This window comes from Zalophus californianus, chromosome 10 (assembly GCF_009762305.2).
Source record: "Zalophus californianus isolate mZalCal1 chromosome 10, mZalCal1.pri.v2, whole genome shotgun sequence".
Classification (NCBI taxonomy): domain Eukaryota; kingdom Metazoa; phylum Chordata; class Mammalia; order Carnivora; family Otariidae; genus Zalophus; species Zalophus californianus.
In genome coordinates, this window is record NC_045604.1 from 68,960,536 (window position 1) to 68,974,376 (window position 13,841).

Below are 13,841 nucleotides of genomic sequence, written 5' to 3' on the forward strand. Positions count from 1 at the left end.
GCAGGGACACATGGCCAGCACTCGGGGACAGCTCAGGGATGCACAGCAAACATTCAGCCTGGGGGCTTCTGACTCTACGGCAGGTCGGGGGCTCCTGCCCACCCTCCCCCCAGCTCCTCGTTTGGCTGCTGCCGACCCTTGGTCCCTTGCTGGCGGGGCCGCCTAAACCTGAGTCTTTCTCGTCCCACTGGTTATGCACCCCCCCAGGGAAGGAGGTGACAGGGGCGCGTGCAGCGCATCTCCACCCCATGCAGACTCTGAGGAGGGGCCCCTCCACCCCCTGCCCCTCCTCGGCAAGCTCCCCCTGGTCTGGAGGCAGCAGGACAACTCCTCCGACGGTCCTCAGGGTCAGGGCTCACGGTTGTGCCACGGCCGCGTGGGGACAACGGTGGGGGCAGCGAGCCCGGACAGTGCCCGTGTGAAGGGCCATGGGGGCCCAGGAGGTGCTGCCCCGCCCAGCAAGGCAGGGTGTCTGCAAGCCAGCGCCCCCTGCCGTGGAGGGCCCTCGATACACAGGCCACCCAGGAAAATCATCAGCTACATGGCTTCCTCTTCAGACCCAGCAGGTGGGACAGGGTCAGGTATATATACACAATACGTTACAATGTGTTTCTCCACACACAGATGTAGATCTGCATCTCACAAACTTAAATATTCTCCAAGAACATCTTCAAAGCCTGCATGTGTCCCAGGATGTCAATGTGCCCTAATTTCCTTAGCCGGTGTCCTTTGTTTGGTCACTCAGCTCCTCCCATTCTCTGAGAATTACAAACGCTGGGCAGGAGACCCGTCCACACATCAATATTATTGCAAAGAAATGTTTAAACACAAACAAAAAATTTTAAGCACTAAAACTAGTGTCAGAAAAGACTAAGAATTTAGTTCCCTGGAGGGTCTGGGGGAGGGGGTCTTGGGCCGTGTCTGGGCTCAGGAAGGATGAAACGCCCCGTGCTCTCACGCAGGCCCAGGCCCAGGCGAGGAGCGACGGGGCAGCATTCCCGTACCCCGTCCTGGCCCAGGTTGGCGTTCTGTACCCCCCTAGCTGCACAGCCACTCACCACTGGCCTCCCAGGCCCATCGGCCAACACGGGGGGCCCGTTACACTGGAATTGTTAGTTTTTCCAGTTTTTGTTTTTTCATTTTTGCCAGTTGACGGGCAGGCTTTGGGGGAGCTCGGCTGGTAGGATGACTCTACTTGCCCAAGCGCTAAGCCACTCAAGAAAGAAGACAGAGCACTGGGCAGATGGACGACCAGCAGCGGTAAAGTCGGGTGCGAGTGGGAGCCTTAGAACAGCGTGTGCTTGGGTGTAACCACGCTTGCCCAGGCTGGGGGGAAGACAGACCACACTCCCTGCACTCTGCGTCCTGGTGACGTGAGCCCCACCCAGGAGAAAAACAGGAGCCAAATGCGCCAACCAGGTAAGTCAGTCCATCTCCGTGGGGAGGAGACCCGGTAGCATGAGAGGCTGTGGATACAAGGGGTCTCCTTGAAGCAAACGTCAGGATGGGGAAGAGACACTTGTCTCCCAGCAGGATGCCATGACATCACGCTGGTTTGGGTGGGGATCTCTGATCACTAGTGAGGCTGGCACAGTTTCATGAGTTCATTGCCCATTGACGCTTTTTCTCCCGGGAACAGAACATCTTTGCCCATCTTTCGGTGGTGTTCTCTGTCTCTAGCTTAGGGGTCTGTGGGCATGACTGACATCCTGAATACCAAGCTTTCGTCAGCAGTGCACACCACCGACACGTTATTACTGTCTTCGAGTGCTGTTTTCACTTATTTATGATGAAGTAGAAGCATATGAAAACTAAAGGGTTTTTTAGTCTTAAATGTAGTCAAATTCCAGGGTGCCTGGGTGGCTTAGTCGTCAAGCGTCTGCCTTCGGCTCAGGTCACGATCCCAGGGTCCTGGGATCGAGCCCCACATTGGGCTCCCTGCTCCGCGGGAAGCCTGCTTCTCCCTCTCCCACTCCCCCTGCTTGTGTTCCCTCTCTCGCTGTGTCTCTCTGTCAAATAAATAAATAAAATCTTTAAAAAAAATGTAGTCAAATCCTTCATCAGTTCTCTCTTTTTTTTTAAGATTTATTTATTTATTTATTTGAGAGAGAGAGAATGAGAGACAGAGAGCACGAGAGGGGGGAGGGTCAGAGGGAGAAGCAGACTCCCCACCGAGCAGGGAGCCCGATGCGGGACTCGATCCCGGGACTCCAGGATCATGACCTGAGCCGAAGGCAGTCGCTTAACCAACTGAGCCACCCAGGCGCCCATCAGTTCTTCTCTTTAAGGTGCATGGTTTTTATACCTCATTTAAAAAACCTTTTGCTTCCTTTTATGGGCCGGGTGTAGCAAGAGTTTGGGGATGTGCATGAGCTAAGCTGCTTTGACCACATCCTGAGGGTGGAAGCGAAGGTCTGCATGGCCAGCCTGGTGGAGAGTGGTGTGGACGGGAGGCAGAGGGGCTGGCCTTCCCCCGCTGAGCTAGTCCTGAGCAGTACAGAGGCCCCCAGGGCAGCGGGGCACCTCTGGCCACAGCAACCAGCAGGCCGGGACAGCCCTCTACCCTTGGGCAGCCAGGGGCCTCCCAAGACAAAAAGCCCTAAGGGTCATGAGGAGCACAGGGAGGACCACCCATGGTGGGTCTGGACCTGCGGGAGGCAGCTCTTTGTTCAGGATGGCCCCTCTCCTCCTCTGAGGACTCTGTTTGTCCCCCTTACGCTGAGCATCATCCTGCCCCTGAGAGGTTTGGGGAGGGGAGAGGCTGAGACGTGACAGGCCCTGTGTCCCTCCGGGCAAGCAGGGGCCCGAGGGGTCTGGGGAGGGCTTGTGAATCCACAACCATGAGCTGGGGTGGCTGCAAGGATGGGGTGCAACAGGGAAGATGGTGCTGGACTGACGTCTGGAGGGTTGTTTCCTCCAAATCTGCTTGCACATTCCCGGAGGCGCCTCTGCCAAAACCACCCACGGCGTCTTGTCCTGAAGGCCCCCGGCAGCAGGGCTTCCTGGGCTGTGTCTGCACCTCCCCGTGTCCATGCCAGGGGCACCCCCTCAGCAGCCCCACCAACCCCCACTGCGGGTGATGATCGTCCTGCCCTGTGGGGACCGGCCACCCTCCGGGACAGGCTTGCAGCTATAGTCCCTCCCAGGAGCCCTCCTCCCTAGCCACCCTTCCGCGGTGACGTCCATTCTGCATGGGCTTGGCTGCAGTTAGCAGATGGTTGGCGCCAGCATGTCCCTGGGTGCCCGTTGGTGGTGGGCGGCTTCCCCAGAGCCCTGTCCCCTCCTGGGGAAGCCATTCTAGCTGATATGCATCAGGGGGACGTGACCACCCTGGGAATTACTGCGAATTTCCCGAAGGCTAAATGAATAGGAATCCCCCTAGAATAACGCATGGGAATCAGGAACCCAGTTAAGGTGGTAAAGACACATCGTTATCACCTGCTACTCGCCCATCAGAGCCCCTCCCTTGCTCAGCCCTTCCCCCTATCCTGCGTTTGTCTCGGTAGCTGCAGCTATTAACGCGCACACACACACTCCCAGCCATTCGTGGTCGTTTACAAAGCGTTTGCGTGGATGGGCGGGTGAGCGCATGAGCGAGGACAGAGCGGAGGACCGCCGCAGGAAGATCCTCCGTACGCGAGTGCAGACTGGGAATTTTATGCCCCAACTACTCAGAAGGTCAAGGAACAGGCCTTGGGAGCCAGAAAAATCCGCCACCCCAGCGGCGGTTACCGTAAAGTAACCGACACAGAGGAACAAAGTGAGAGCGGGGCACACAGACACAGGGAACAAGATACAGAAAGAGGGTGGCCAGCTCCCGTGCATATAAGGGCGCCCGGAATCCACGGTCCCAGGCGCCTGGGCGTTCCCGGCACAGAACCAACCCACTTCTGCATGCACACACATCAGTCCTGGGAGGAAGGCATTATTCTTTGTGCTTTCCAGAAAATCAAGTCCATGCTGTGGGAACTGAGACATGCCTGGGAAGGGTGTGCGGGGCAGATGCGCGGGCGTGTGAAGACAGGACGTGGTGGTGGCTGCAGGGCACGGCCTGTGGGTCACGGGAGGAGCATCGTTCGCGGTGGGAACCTCAGCCAGTCTGAGCTGGTGCGGCATGCGCTGCTTCCCGATGCGCAAGTTGGAGACACAAACGCTCCATGGCTGCGCACTGTGCCCTCCGCGAGCCCCGGAGTCAGGAACATCCACCTCGGGGGCTCCAGGCCAGCCTGCAGACCAAGCTGACAGTGGGAAGCAGACAATATGGGCATGGAACAGCATGAGGGCTCAGACACCACGTGCTACCGGGACTCAGAGGAAAGGGGACTGCAGGCGCTGGAGCCAACGTTCACAGGGAGCTAAGGACAGAGTAAGGGTGAGCCTGATGGGGAGAGGGGTTCCGGAGCCAGATGCTGTCCCGACTGCCACGGGAGGGGCCTCGACTGACTCCAGAGGGCCTTCGCAGCCGGACACACGCGCGGGATAGCCTGCGTGTCAGTCACCAACAAAACTTTCCCCTCTTCCCAGTAAAACGCTGGTGGAGATGGAGACTTAGAAGAAACCTAAAATTTAGGTCTAACAGTCATCCATCGCCATTCCGAACCACAAAGTTTGTAAGCCTGGATGGAGGAGCCCAGAGGCAGATATGAGACCCCATCGCTCCCCCCACTGCCTGGCCTGGATTCCGAAGCACAAAATCCACAGCGACTCAGAAAACCGGCAGCTCTACTGAGCAGGGAGGGACCGTGCTTCTTCTGGCTCATCTTCTCTCCGCACGCACCTGCTCACAGACTCCACGGCCAAAGCCGATGGCGCAGGCCGAGAGAGGTGGCGGGAGGAGGGACACAGGTTGGGGAGCCCTGGGAGCCATGGCGCTGAGCACAGGACTTCGATACACCAGAGAACAGGCTGGGGAAGACACTCGTCATCCAGCCACTAGACGTGGGAATCGGGCTGGCAGAGATGAGTCTAGAAAGGGAACCTGACACACAGGTGAGTGAGCAGGGGGGCCACGCCCCTCTGGGGACACATGCTGTGTCCAGGCGCATTCCTGTCCCCTCGAGAAGGAGTAAAGCAAACCCCAAGCAGAACCTGTGAAGCATGCTGTGGGACACGGGAAACAGCCATCACCCTGAACACTTAGACACTGTCCCAGTCTCGGCAGGAGGTTTTCTACAGAAACCGAAAGGAAAGCTAAGAAATCCATTCTGTAAAAGATAGGACCTCATAAAGCGGAGCTGAGAGAAAACAGTCTAGGATGAAGACAACAGGTCTTGCATGGACGATGAGAAAACCCTACAGTGAAATCAAACATACAACAGGAGTGTTAAAATTCACATGGGTGCCTGATATCACCCCATGGATGGCTTGCTAACCTCAGAGGGGAAATACATCTTCACCACAGAGGGCCCGATGCTTCCTGCCCTGACGCCGAGATCACACTGAGAAGGTCGCCTGCAGACCTAGCTCCCCGTTACAGCAAATACAGGGGCAACGGGATAAGCCAAACACACCGAGAGGAAACAATCAGACAAATCCCAAACGTGGGACAGTGTACATGTAACATCCTGGAAGAGCGTGGGGAGCAAGGGGCTGCTCTGGGTTAAAGACTAAAGAGGCCAAACGTCAGAAAGTGATGTGTTAACTTCAACCACGCATGGAACTTGGGGGAAAGACCCTGGGGGGACAGTCAGGGAAGTCTGAATATGACTGGTTATTGGATCCTGGGGAATTATTGTTAGTTTTTAGGTGTGACGTAGTATTGAGATTATAAAGAAGAGAACTTCCTTTTAAGAGACAAGCACGCTGAAGTCCTTCAAGGCAGCATGTTACAATAGTTGCAATTTGTTTTCAGACAGGTCCGTATTTTAAATACACATATATTACAACATTGTAAAACACTGACGATTATGGAATCTATGTGATGACTGCTGTATTATTCTTGCAGCCTTTGCATTTGGTAACTTTTCACAATAAGAAGTGGGGGAAAGCCACGTTGTGTGGGTAAAGGGCAGAGCTAACTGTTACCTACTAAGTCAGCAAGTTGAAGACGCCTCCAGGAGCACTTCCGGAAAGCGGAGGGAGTAGCAAAGATGTCGACACTATGAGTCTGGGGCAGCAGGTGCAACACAGAGCCTCAGGTGCGAGTCAGCAGGTGGGACAAGGGGGAGTCTTACCTTCCGAGAAGCAGAAATGAGAGAGGGGCGCCTGGGTGGCTCAGTCTTGATTGCGGCTCAGATCGTGATCTCCGGGTCCTGGAATCCAGCCCTGCACTGAGCCCTGCATGTGGGGCATCACACTGGGCGTGGAGTCGGCTTGAGATTCTCTCTCCCTCTGCCCCTTGCCCCGCCCCTGCTTGCTCGCTCTCTCTCTCTCATTAAAAGGAAGGAAGGAGGGAAGAGAATGGAGCCCCAGCATGGGAATGGGAGGTGTTCCTGGAGAAGACGTTGCAGCAAACAGAAAGGATCGGGAGCAGAATTAACACAGCCCACAGCCGAAGTACAGAAGTGCAGTCTGGATTCCAGGGAAAAGCAATTGACCCATTTCTAGAAAACTTCTGGAAGTAGTTTTCAATTATAAAGAAATGCAAGAAAATACTATAACCATTCCCAGAAAAGGGAAAAATTTACATTTGCATTATAAACAAAGAAATGAATTTTATGTCACAGACTTCTAGGCAATGCTAAGTATTTTTTTAGTTACCTCCAGCGCGCTCTGAGTGAAGGAAAAATTCAAGAATACTATTCCCAGCCAAATTACTTGTGATATGTGATATAAAAATATTCTGTATAAAAATATTCTTATATACGGGCATAGAAAACATAACATTTTGGGGAAAAGTTACATAAACCTACGTCCCATTCAACCAAGAGCTAAATCTGGAACACGAGACTGGTGAAGGCACATACGAATGTACTTACGGGTCCTCTCTCGCTGGATCTGGACCCCAGTTTTAGTAATGTCGTCTGATTAGGGTTCCGCAGAGCAAAGCGTGACCGCGCAGAGTCCCCTCTCCTGTTCCTCCCCCGGCGTCTGCGTCTTTTCCAGCGCCAGCCGGTGTGACGTGGGGCGCACGCACCACCCGCGGGTGGAGGCACCTCTCCCGTGCTCATGGGCCCTGAGAGAATATTGTTCGTTTCGTCCAGCCGCCACGAGCAGCAGCGAACCGTTAGGTTGGCGGAGGGTTGGGCCAGGGGGGGTTACCCAGGAATCTTTTCTGTCTTTCTCAGATACAGCTACACAGTACGAGGAACTTTAACAGTGATTTCACTACATCGAGAGTGGTACAGTATTTTTGTTTTATTTTTTTAAAGTAATACAGTACCAGGAAGCAAATATTGTCTTTGTATCATCTTCCACCTCTTATGTTAATTTTTCCTTAAATAGAGCATATGCAGTGTGGCCCTGACGATGCACGCACACAGCTCGGGAGAGGAGGGGGTGAGGAGGCGAGACGAAGATGAAGCTTATTCCGCGGATGCAGGGATCCCCTCCTGGGGCATAGTCACATGCCCGGGAAGTTTGCTTTGACGCGCACGCGCGCGCATGCGCATGCACACACAGGCGGACACCGCCGGTAGCTGTAAGGTTCCCACCCACGTGGCCTTTGTTTTGCTGAGTGGCAGCTGTAAGACCTGGTGGTGGTCGAATGGCTGCAGAACAGCGCATTCGGGAGGCTGAGTGGGAATGCTATTCGCTAACTCCTGTTCTGCACCAGACGCCGTTCTAAGCAATGAAGGACAAACAACTCTGCGAGGCGGGTACTATTATGACCCTCACTCTAGAGGTGAGGGAAAGTGAGGCGCAGAGAGGGAAAGTAACCATCCGAGGCCCTACCGCCAGGAAGCAGCAGAACGTGGGGCTCGGGCCAGGCCCGTGGCTTCGCTGCCTCGCGCTGTGGACGCCGCTACCCGTGGCCGGCAGAGGCGCCTCGACAGGAGTGCAGGCGCATTTCTCACGGTGGCATTCCCGGTCTTCCAACAAACTGTTTCATAACATAGTCCATTCTCCTTAAGGCGTGGTAACGTTGAATTTGTTTCGTGGTTCAAGGAGGTGCCACGTATGGTGTGTGCGTGCGGGTATGTGCACGTTGCATGCGTGTGCAGAAAGAATGTGGGCACGTAGGAGAATCTCGGTAAGTTTTCCCGCTTTATGTTGTCATTTTCTGTAATATTCTGCAGTGAATGTGTGCACTCTTACAATCAGGAGCAAAGATTGTTTCTTAAAAAAAAGGTCACCCAATTTTGCCGTTGCCACATGATGACCGCATAGCCAGTACCTTGGAAAGGAAGTCATCTGAGTGTTAGCAGCGCTCATAACTGGATGGGTGACGAACCCGCGTGGTCCCTTCCTTGCTCGCCGTACTGGAGCTTCCAGCCCGACAGTAGCCAAGTGCCACCTTTGAAATGCAAACAATCATTTTAAAAGAAGAGCCATGGGCTCTTATCGAAGAGGAGGGACGTGAAGACAGCAGGCTGGGGGTTTGCCTGTGACTGGAGGTGAGAGGCTGGGACGGGGCTCGGGAGGGGTCTGGCCCATGTGTTCAAAGCAGCCACGGGCTGACCACTGCGAGGGGCTTGGATGGAGCGGGGCGCTCCTGCACTAAGCAAGTGCACGGTGGACACACGGCCAACTTCACACGGTGTCAGGGTGTGAGAGGGAATGAGTAGCACACTGACCAGGCAGCGTGGGGCGGGGAGGACGGAGTCCTACTCCAGGTGAGAGGCAGGCGGTGGGAACCACGGGGACAAATCCTGGGAAGAAGGACAGGAGGACAGCAGGAGGGGCAGGGGGCAAGAGTCGAGTTTGGGGGCTGCGAGGGGGACAGGGACAAGGAGACTCCATTGGAAGACTTGAAGTAGTGGGACTTCCGAGTCACTCGGCCCATCAGAGAGACCTGACGCAGAGCTGGGCGGAATCAGCCGCTGGTGGCGGTGATTGGCGACAGGCCTGACCGCGGCAGGACCCGGCCGATAGAGAACCAGCCCAGCTGTAACCCACATGCCCTACGCTGTCTTGTGGCACTCACATCTGTGGCACTCGCCCTGTGGCCTGCGTGCGTGTGCATCACGGTCCTGTGACAGGTGGGGCTTCTCCACTCCCACGTCACCATGACAACAGCCACGTGGTCCCACCACCGCCAGGCTGCAGAGTTTCAGGCCACGTGCTGTTTTAATCCTGACAACAGCCTGGTAACATGGCTATTATCACCCTTCCACTTCACAGATCAGGAACTGAGGCTTCGACAGAAACCCATCCAGGGTCGCAGAGCTGGGCTTCGCACGCGGGGCTGGCAGGTCTGGAGCCCATGGTGCTGCCAAGTAGAGATTCGGTGAACACCTGTCAATGAGGGACGGAGGAGAGAAGGCCCTGGCCCAGGGCCGCACTGACGGGACGGACGGGGACCTGCTGCCGGGAGGCAGGATGACCCTCTCTGTGTGCGGGAGCCTCGGGAGCTGTGGGAGGAGGAAGCCGGCGCCGCCACGCCGGCAGTGGGAAGGCCGACCCGGGCAGGGAGCTGGCGGCTCTGGGTCTGACCCGATCCAGGTGACCCACTGTGTTGCAGAGCATGGCCCGGAGGCCGAATCGTCAGCACCTGCCAGCACCTTCTGGGACAAAGGGAGTCAAGACTAATACCGTTCACCACTGAGTGCGGCCAAAGAATGTTCTCCAGCTTGCATGTTGAGAAGACAAGCGAGGACTCGGGGTCCATCTCTACCCCTTCCCTGCCCAGAAGAGGAAGGGAAAAGGAACGTCGCACCTTCTCACGTTCTCGGGACTGGAGTTGCCAGGAAAGCGTCTCCCCTGGACACACCCATGGTGCCCCGGAGCCGGGAGGTCGGGGAAGCGTGCACGACCCAGCACCACCACCCACGCAACCCTGCGGCCGAGCCTGAAACTGCGGTGTGTGGGTGCAGGTCACAGGGCCACCCGCTCAGGCCAAGTGCCGGGCGCTCACTGGCCCCCCATGGGGGGAAGGCATCCACCTTGACAGGGACCTGGGGGATGGGAGGAAGGGGCTCTGCAGATCCAGTGGGGGCGTTTCCAAAGGCCGGGAAGCTGGAGTCCAGCACAGAGGACAGGCGATGTCCACTTATATAGGGCAACTTCCTCTCTGAAGGGGGAGCACGAGCCAGAGGCTCTTCCAGAGCTCAGGGCTAAGCTGGGAAGGCACAGGCTTCACGGGCTACTGAGCTTGCAGGTAACGCCTGTCCTGGAGAGCCATGAATAAGCTCGTCCAGAGTCTGCTAGACACGCTTTACTCCTCAGACGTCTGAGACCCACAGCAGACAGCCGTCTCAGCTATACCTCCCCGTGTGTCCCCTCCCTCAGCCCCCCCACAGGGTCTCCCAGGACTTGCAGCTTACAGGGCATGGCAGCATGGCGGTGGCTCCGCAGAAGCCCAGAGGCCCTCGTGGGCTGCCGCAGAGGAAGTCCCTGCCCTACGGTCCCCAAGTGTGGCTGCTAAGGGTACAATGAAGCCACACAGCTTTCCACCGGCCTCGGCTCCCTCTTCCCGCCGGCACTGACGGAGCACTCATCGCAACTGGTACCCAGAGCCAGACCAGGGACAGAAAGGTGCAGATAAGGCTGAGTGAGGATCCCCGACCTGCTGGCTGAAAACAGCTCCCGTGTGCTGCCCCACCGCTTCCCGGGTCAGAAATCCCTGCTCCGGTCCTCACAAACCTGAAACTGCGGTGTCCACCAGGCTGCGTCCGTTCCCAGAGCTTGGTCTCCCGATCCTAAGGTGGAAGACTCCGTGGTCTTGCTGAGTGGTGGGGGGACCACTTGTGCTCTGGGGGCCATCCTCAGGTCCTGGCCACGTGGCCCCTCCATGAGGCAGCTCACAATGTGGCTGTTTGCTTCCTCAAGGTCTGCTAAGATGGAGTGCTATAGACGTGACCTGGTCACGGGACAGATGACCCACGGGCATCACCGGCCTCCCACACAAGGGGGGGGTGCGCCGGGCGTGGACATCTTAGACGCCTGTCGGGGATCTGCCAGCACAGTGCCCTGCAGCAGGCCACATCCTGTGGGACTCTTCCCTCTCCTTGGTATTTAATTTCTCCCCCACCTTCTTGAGAGCCACACGATGATGACCTTCCTAAGTTCCTCTTTCTCGGTTTTCCTATTTTTCTGTCCACTTACTGTGAGTCTTCCTCTCTTACGTAATTCTGCAATGAGAAATATTGTGCACACACATAAAACACAGCAGCATTTTGTGATGAGCAATCATAACGCAAACCCCATCGGATGGGATGCAGAACGAGGCCCTGCCGTCCGAGACCCCTTCCCAGTGGGGCTGCCTCCCTCTGGGCCCCTGGCTTCCACAGTGAAGTCGGCCTGGCCGTGTAAAGCCACCTGTCGGCTCTTGACATACACCCTGACAGCACAATGTGGCCTTGCCTGTTTTGCGTTGTATGTAAGTGAAATAATATTCGTCTATTCTCTTGGGTCATGATATATATAAATGTATATATCTTTTGCTCAACATATGTCTTCACGTTTTATCCATGTTGTTGGATAGAGTCCTAGCTCATTCCTTTTCAATGCTGTTGAACACTCCGTTGTATGACTGTTACTGGTCTGCAGTTTATTTGTCCATCCTACTTTTGATGGACATTTGGGTGATTCTCAATTTGGTGATTGTATTGGGTACCTATTTCCGTATGACAAATCACCCCCAAAACTTAGTGGCTTAAAACAACCAGGACTCTGGGCCTGGCTGCCTGGGTCCTCCGGCCCCAGCGCCTCCCACAGCTGCTGTCCAGACGCTGACCGAGGCCGGGATCATGTCAGCGTTCGCCTGGACTGAACTCCTGTCCACGTTTCCTCGGGGGGTTGTTGGCAAGAGTCACTTCTCACAGGCTGTTGGACTAAGGCTTCAGATCGTTGCTGGCAATTGGCAAGTGGTCCCCCCTGCACCCCCTGCCCTGGGGATGCAGCCGCAGGGCAGCACTGCAGCTGGCCTCCTAGGAGAGCCAGTGAGAGGGCCAGAGAGAAGGTGTGAACAGGTGGAAATCACGTTATTTTGTGAGTTAATCTCAGGAGTGTCACCTGTGCCGCATTCTGTTGGTGAGAAGCACATCGGTGGTCCAACCCACACCACAGAGGAGGGGTTGCAAGGAGGAGAGAATGCCGGGGAATGAGAATCACTGGGCGCTGTTGTAGAAATTGTCTACCATAGTGCCCGTGTGTCCTGCAGTGTGTGCGAGCTCTCAGCCATACCCTGGCAGGCATGGAATTTCTGGGGATCGGGGGACGTGGATCTTCAGCTGTCCCAGAGAATGAGTGCCCGCTTCCCCGAGCGCCCGCGCCAACTCACATTCCCACTGGCAACACGTGCGAGTTTCTGTCGCTTCATACCATCACCAACGCTTGTTATCACCAGACTTCTTACTTTGGGTCAACATGATTATGTGAAATATGGGATCTATGAGGGTTTGATTTGCGTTTCTCAGATCACGGATGAGGTCTGGCACTTTGCATTTTTTCAGTGGTTGCCTTGGATTTGCTCGCCTGTGGAGGGAGTATCTGCCGGTATCTTTCATCCGTTTTCCTGTTCTTTTCTTACTGATCTGTGTGGCTTCTTCATATAATCTGGATTCTTGCTCCTTGGCTGTCATCAGAATCACAAGCATCTTCCCGGTTTTCTTTCCTGCCTTTGCACTCTTTAAATGATATCTTTGGATGAACAGGGGTCTTATTTTAACATAATTACATTTAACAGTCTTTTCTTTTGCAAACTCTTACTCCCTTTCCTGGGCCTTGATTTTGCCTGTCTTCTAGACGCAGTTTTTCACCAATGTCTCCAGCTGTCTGCCAGATGGTGCCACCGGCCCTTCCCACAGACAGCCTCACGCCAGTGCACCCCGAACTGAGCTCAACCCACCCTTCCGAGTCCACCTTCTGCCATGCTCCCACCCGCCCTATGTTTCCTGATTCCATGGCTGGCACGCCCCCCATCAGAGAGTCAGGGTGACATCCTTGGCAGGGAGCACATCTGAGCCCTGCCCACATCTGTCTTCTGTCTCCGGAGCCAGAAGGGAAGTTCTGTGACATGGGGACCTTGTCCAGCTTGTTTATCACCGTGATATCAGTTCAGGACAGTGCTGAAGGGTTCTGGAGCCCAGGGACCCAAGTTCAGATCCTCACTGACCAGCTGTGGGAGCATCTGGAAGTAACTTAACCTCTTTCCCTTCAGTTTGCTCGTTTGTGAAATGGGGGTGGCAGTCGTCCTGATCTGTAGGGTTTCAGTGAGGATTAAATCCGTTAATGCACATATAGAACGGAGCAGAGCACATGGTAAGCACTCAGCTATGGATATTACATCCTACCCACCCTGCATGGTGCTTGGCTCATAAAAGCATAAAGACACGTACTGGCTAACATGAATGAGCAGCACATCCCAGGAGGGTGTGGGTAAGGGAGGGACGCAGTGTTAGGACGCCCAGGGACTCCCAGAGCCCTCTCCTCGGTGCTGGTCCTGGCTCCAAGGGACACAGCCCCTGCTCCGTGGTCCTGTCTTTGGACAGATGAGGTCACTGGGGCAGTCACAACTCCCACGTGAATGGCCAGAACCTCTAGGTCTTCTCACGCGTGGCCCTCGAGTGAAAGCTCCCTTTCTCTTTCTTTGTGGCCCAGGAGATGCTGGTGATCAAAGTCTTTGCTGCTCAGAGCCAAGGACTGTCACTTGATTTGTCCATTAAAATCCAGAGTAGCAGAGACGCCTGGGGGGCTGAGATGGCTAAGCATCTACCTTCTGCTCAGGTCATGATCTCAGAGTCCTGGGATGGAGCCCGGCCCCACCCCTTGCTGCTTTGAGTCTCTCAAGATCTTGGAAA